This window comes from Arachis stenosperma, chromosome 5 (genome assembly GCF_014773155.1).
Source record: "Arachis stenosperma cultivar V10309 chromosome 5, arast.V10309.gnm1.PFL2, whole genome shotgun sequence".
Lineage (NCBI taxonomy): Eukaryota > Viridiplantae > Streptophyta > Magnoliopsida > Fabales > Fabaceae > Arachis > Arachis stenosperma.
Genome location: NC_080381.1, coordinates 108,569,976 through 108,576,968, shown reverse-complemented (window position 1 = coordinate 108,576,968; position 6,993 = coordinate 108,569,976). Strand labels below are relative to the sequence as shown.

The 6,993-nt window shown below is 39.3% G+C and overlaps 1 non-coding gene across 1 annotated transcript; it reads left to right on the top strand.

The window, feature by feature from the left end:
* The first annotated feature begins 606 nt into the window (after positions 1–606).
* Positions 607–714, top strand: LOC130984315 (small nucleolar RNA R71). The gene has a single exon (XR_009088258.1). It is a non-coding gene; the product is annotated as a small nucleolar RNA R71 (small nucleolar RNA).
* Positions 715–6,993: the final 6,279 nt, after the last annotated feature.

Below are 6,993 nucleotides of genomic sequence, written 5' to 3'. Positions count from 1 at the left end.
TTTGATTAGATCAGAGACCATGGTTGCTAAGTCAGAGTGGTTCTGCTTAGAATTCTCTGTCTGTTGCTGATAAGATGATGGAAAAGGCTTGCCATTGCTAAACCTGTTTCTTCCACCATTATTGTTGTTGAAACCTTGTTGAGGTCTCAGTTGATCCTTCCATGAGAGATTTGGATGATTTCTCCATGAAGAATTATAGGTGTTTCCATAGGGTTCTCCCATGTAATTCACCTCTTCCATTGAAGGGTTTTCAGGATCATAAGCTTCTTCTTCAGGTAAAGCATCCTTAGTACTGCCTAGTGCAGCTTGCATTCCAGACAGACTTTGAGAGATCATATTGACTTGTTGGGTCAATATTTTATTCTGAGCCAATATGGCATTCAGAGTATCAATCTCAAGAACTCCTTTCTTCTGATTTGTCCCACTGTTCACAAGATTCCTTTCAGAAGTGTACATGAATTGGTTATTTGCAACCATTTCAATTAGTTCTTGAGCTTCTGCAGGCGTCTTCTTCAGATGAAGAGACCCTCCAGCAGAGCTATCCAAAGACATCTTGGACAGTTCAGACAGACCATCATAGAAAATACCTATGATGCTCCATTCAGAAAGCATGTCAGAGGGACATTTTCTGATCAATTGCTTGTATCTTTCCCAAACTTCATAGAGGGATTCACCTTCCTTCTGTCTGAAGGTTTGGACTTCCACTCTAAGCTTACTCAATTTTTGAGGTGGAAAGAACTTTGCCAAGAAGGCATTGACTAGCTTTTCCCAAGAGTTCAGGCTTTCTTTAGGTTGTGAGTCCAACCATATCCTAGCTCTATCTCTTACAGCAAAAGGGAATAGCATAAGTCTGTAGACCTCAGGGTCAACCCCATTGGTCTTGACAGTGTCACAGATTTGCAAGGATTCAGCTAAAAACTGATGAGGATCTTCCAATGGAAGTCCATGGAACTTGCAATTCTGTTGCATTAGAGAAACTAATTGAGGCTTAAGCTCAAAGTTGTTTGCTCCAATGGTAGGGATAGAGATGCTTCTCCCATAGAAGTCGGGAGTAGGTGCAGTAAAGTCACCCAGCACCTTCCTTGCATTGTTGGCATTGTTGTTGTTTTCGGCTGCCATGGGTTCTTCTTCTTTGAAGATTTCTGTTAGGTCCTCTACAGAGAGTTGTGCCTTAGCTTCTCTTAGCTTTCGCTTCAAGGTCCTTTCAGGTTCAGGATCAGCCTCAACAAGAATGCTTTTGTCTTTGCTCCTGCTCATATGAAAGAGAAGAGAACAAGAAAATATGGAATCCTCTATGTCACAGTATAGAGATTCCTTGAGGTGTCAGAGGAAAAGAAAAATAGAAGGAGAGGTAGAAGAATTCGAACTTATCAAAAGAGATGGAGTTCGAATTGTTCCTTGAGGAATAGTGTTAGTCCATAAATAGAAGGATGTGAGAAGAGGGGAAGAAATTTTCGAAAATTAAGTAAAAGATTTTAAAAACATTTTGAAAAATAGTAATTGGTTTTCGAAAACTAAGATTGGAAAAAAAATCAAGTGATTTTTGAAAAAGATTTTGAAATTAGAAATCAAAAAGATATGATTGAAAACTATTTTGAAAAAGATGTGATTAAAAAGATATGATTTGAAAAACAATTTAAAAATATTTGATTTTAAAAATTAATGACTTGCCTAACAAGAAAAGATATGATTCAAACATTAAACCTTTCTCAACAGAAAAGGCAACATACTTGAAATGTTGGATCAAATCATTAATTGTTAGCAAGTATTTTTGAAAATGGAAAGAAATTGATTTTAAAAAGATATGATTGTAAAGATATGATTTGAAAAAGATTTGATTTTGAAAAACTTTGAAAACTTCAAAAAATTTGCATTGAAAACAGAATCTTCCTTCTTGTGCCATCCTGGCATTAAACGCGTAGAATGGTGCACATTCTGGCGTTTAACGCCCAAAATGCTACTTTTTTGGGCGTTAAACGCCCAGCCAGGTATCCTGGCTGGCGTTTAAACGCCAGTTTTTCCTTCTTCACTGGGCGTTTTGAACGCCCAGCTTTTTCTGTATAATTCCTCTGCTGCATGTACTGAATCTTCAGTTCCCTGTATTATTGACTTGAAAATAGAACCAAGATCAAATAAACAATGCATGCAAGACACCAAACTTAAAATGAGACACTACACTCAACAAGAAACATAAAATATTTTTGGTTTTTATGATTTTGTAATTTTTTTTTATTTTTTCGAAAATTAAGTGGAAAAGAAAATAAAGGTATCAAAATTCTTAATGAGAATTCCAGGAATCATGCAATGTTAGTCTAAAGCTTTAGTCTAAAGAAATTAGACATGGATAGCCAAGCTTCAGCAGGACATTGCATTCAAGAGCTAAATTGATGAGAATCAATCAGCTTTGGTGAAGATAAGATCATCACCTTGAAACACTAGAATTCATTCTTAAGAACTCTGAAAAATACCTAATCTAAGCAACAAGATGAACCGTCAGTTGTCCATACTCGAAACAATCCCCGGCAACGGCGCCAAAAACTTGGTGTTGTTGCCGGATCAAAACTTGGCACTGTTATTGCAGGGAACAAATGCAAAACTGTAGTTAGGACATTTAATTCCCCGGCAACGGCGCCAAAAACTTGGTGCACGAACTTGTGATCACTACTTTTCACAACTCAATTAATCCCTAGTAATGGCCCCAAAGACTTGGTGCTCAATACCATGGCATCACAACTTCACACAACTAACCACCAAGTGCACTGGGTCGTCCAAGTAATAAACCTTACGCGAGTAAGGGTCGATCCCACGGAGATTGTTGGTATGAAGCAAGCTATGGTCATCTTGTAAATCTCAGTCAGGCAGACTCAAATGGTTATGGATGATATATGAATAAAACATAAAATAGAGGATAGAGATACTTATGCAATTCATTGGTGAGAACTTCAGATAAGCGTATGAAGATGCTTTGTCCCTTCCGTCTCTCTGCTTTCCTACTGTCTTCATCCAATCCTTCTTACTCCTTTCCATGGCAAGCTGTATGTTGGGCATCACCATTGTCAATGGCTACAGTCCCGTCCTCTCAGTGAAAATGTTCAACGCACCCTGTCACGGCACGCTATTCAGCTGTCGGTTCTCGATCATGTCGGAATAGAATCCAGTGATTCTTTTGCGTCTGTCACTAACGCCCCACAATCGCGAGTTTGAAGCTCGTCACAGTCATTCAATCATTGAATCCTACTCAGAATACCACAGACAAGGTTTAGACCTTCCGGATTCTCTTGAATACCGCCATCAATTCTAGCTTGTACCACGAAGATTCCGATTAAAGAATCCAAGAGATAAACATTCAAGCCTTGTTTGCTTGTAGAACGGAAGTGGTCTTCAGTCACGCGTTCATAAGTGAGAATGATGATGAGCATCACATAATCATCACATTCATCAAGTTGTTGGGTGCTGGTGGACAAAATTGTGATCCATGTTCTAACTATTTTGAGATGAAGTCTTTTATTATGGCACTGGTTGAATCCACAACTCCGTTCAACTAACCAGCAAGTGTACTGGGTCGTCCAAGTAATAAACCTTACGTGAGTAAGGGTCGATCCCACAGAGATTGTTGGTATGAAGCAAGCTATGGTCACCTTGTAAATCTCAGTTAGGCAGATTAAAATTGTTTATGGTTTCGGAAATTAATAATAAAAAGAAAATAAAAGGGATAGAATACTTATGCAGATTCATTGGTGAGAATTTCAGATAAGCATATGGAGGTACTGTAAGGCTCAAGGACGCCTGCTCTCCTACTTGCTTCAACTCAATCCTTCTTACTCCTCTCCATGGCAAGCTGTATGTAGGGCATCACCGTTGTCAGTGGCTACATCCCATCCTCTCAGTGAAAATGGTCCTCTGCGGCTGTCACTCGCATGGCTAATCATCTGTCGGTTCTCAATCAGGTTGGAATAGAATCCATTGATTCTTTTGCGCTTGTCATCACGCCCAGCCTTCAGGAGTTTGAAGCTCGTCACAGTCATTCAATCCTAGAATCCTACTCGGAATACCATAGACAAGGTTTAGACTTTCCGGATTCTCATGAATGCCGCCATCTATCTAACTTATACCACGAAGATTCTGTTGGGGAATCTAAGAGATACGCATTCAAGCTCTATTGCATGTAGAACGGAAGTGGTTGTCAATCACGTGCGTTCATAAGTGAGAATGATAATGAGGGTTATCTAATCATCACATTCATCATGTTTTTGGGTGCGAATGAATATCTTAGAATAAGAATAAGAGAGAATTGAATAGAAGAAAATAGTACTGCATTGATACTTGAGGTACAGCAGAGCTCCACACCCTTAATCTATGGTGTGCAGAAACTCCACCGTTGAAAATACATAAGTAAAAGGTTCAGGCATGGCCGAATGGCCAGCCCCCTAAAACATGATCAATAGCCTCTTAGGATGAAGAATAAAACAAAACTGAGACCAAAGATGTAACGTGGTCAAAAGACATCTAATACAATAGTTAAATGTTCTATTTATAATAAACTAGCTCCTAGGGTTTACATGAGTAAGTAATTGATGCATAAATCCACTTCCGGGGCCCACTTGGTGTATGCTTGGGCTGAGCTTGATCAATCCACGAGCTGAGGCTTCTCTTGGAGTTGAACTCCAAGTTATGACGTGTTTTGGGCGTTCAACTCCGGATCATGACGTTTTTCTGGCGTTTAACTCCAGACAGCAGCATGTACTTGGCGTTCAACGCCAAGTTACGTCATCAATTTCCGAATAAAGTATGGAGTATTATATATTGCTGGAAAGCCCTGGATGTCTACTTTCCAAAGCCGTTGAGAGCCCGCCAATTGGAGTTCTGTAGCTCCAGAAAATCCATTTCGAGTGCAGGGAGGTCAGATTCCAACAGCATCAGCAGTCCTTTTGTCAGCCTTTTTCAGAGTTTTGCTCAAATCCCTCAATTTCAGTCAAAATTTACCTGAAATCACAGAAAAACACACAAACTCATAGTAAAGTCCAGAAATGTGAATTTAACATAAAAACTAATGAAAACATCCCTAAAAGTAGCTTGAACTTACTAAAAACTACCTAAAAACAATGCCAAAAAGCGTATAAATTATCCGCTCATCACAACACCAAACTTAAATTGTTGCTTGTCCCCAAGCAACTGAAAATCAAATAAGGATAAAAAGAAGAGAATATACTATAAATTCCAGAATATCAATGAATATTAATTATAATTAGATGAGCGGGACTTGTAGCTTTTTGCTTCTGAACAGTTTTGGCATCTCACTTTTTCCTTTGAAGTTTAGAATGATTGGCTTCTCTAGGAACTTAGAATTTTGGATAGTGTATTGACTTTCCTAGTTAAGCATGTTGATTCTTGAACACAGCTACTTATGAGTCTTGGCTGTGGCCCTAAGCACTTTGTTTTCCAGTATTACCACCGGATACACAAATGCCACAGACACATAACTGGGTGAACCTTTTCAGATTGTGACTCAGCTTTGCTAGAGTCCCCAGTTAGTGGTGTCCAAAGCTCTTAAGCACACTCTTTTGCCTTGGATCACGACTTTAACCACTTAGTCTCAAGTTTTTCACTTGGACCTTCATGACACAAGCACATGGTTAGGGACAGCTTGGTTTAGCCGCTTAGGCCTGGATTTTATTTCCTTGGGCCCTCCTATCCATTGATGCTCAAAGCCTTGGATCCTTTTTACCCTTGCCTTTTGGTTTTAAGGGCTACTGGCTTTTTCTACTGCTCCTTCTTTTTCTATATTCTCTTTTTTTTTTCGAATGCTTCTTCTTTTTCACTGCTTTTTCTTGCTTCAAGAATCAATTTCATGATTTTTCAGATCATCAATAACATTTCTCTCTGTTCATCATTCTTTCAAGAGCCAACAATTTTAACATTCATAAACAACAAGATCAAAAGACATATGCACTGTTCAAGCATTCATTCAGGAAACAAAAAGTATTGTCACCACATCAATATAATTAAACTAAATTCAAGAGCTATTTTCGAAATTTATGTACTTCTTGTTCTTTTGAATTAAAACATTTTTCTTTTAAGAGAGGTGAAGGATTAATGGAATTTATTCATAGCTTTAAGGCATGGTTACATACTAATGATCATGAAGTAGAGACACAAAACATAGATAAACTCAATATTAAAAACCGAAAAACAGAAAGAAATAAGAACAAGGAATGAATCCACCTGAGTGAGGGTGGCGCCTTCTTGAAGGTCCAATGGTGCTCTTTGAGCTCCTCTATGTCTCTTCCTTGCTTCTGTTGAATGATTCCTAGTAATTTTGGTGTTCCTACCCTTAGTTGCTTCCAATGTTTGTGTGGAGGACAACTTATCCCCTGAGGTATCTCAGGGATCTCTTGATTTGCAGCCACATGTTCTACCACTGAGCTATGACGGCTTATATTAGTCTTTCCATCTCCTATGACTCAGAGGTGGAAGCTTTGTCTTCCCTTTGAGGTTTCTCTGGCTTTAGGTGCCATTAATGGTAATGGAAAAGCAAAAAAAAGCTATGCTTTTACCACACCAAACTTAAAATATTGCTCGCCCTCGAGCAAGAGAAGAAAGAAGAGAAGAAGAAGAAAAAGAAGAAAGTGGAGGAGAGTGAGGGGAAATGGATTCGGCTATATGGGTGGGATTGGGTGGGAAGGAGAAGTTTTGAATTTTTGAAGGTAGGTGGGGTTTATGGGGAAGAGTGGATGGATGTGAGTGGTGAATGAAAAACAGAAGGGATGACCATGAATGGAGAGAGAGAGGGCGAGGTAGGTGGGGATCCTGTGAGGTTCACAGATCCTGAGGTGATCCTGTGGGGTCCACAGATCCTGAGGTGTCAAGGAATTCCATCCCTGCACCAAAATAGGCATGTAAAATGCCTTTGTGCATCATTCTGGCGTTTAAACGCCCATTGGTGCACATTCTGGGCGTTCAACGCCCATGTAAAGCATGTTTCTGGCGTTGAAC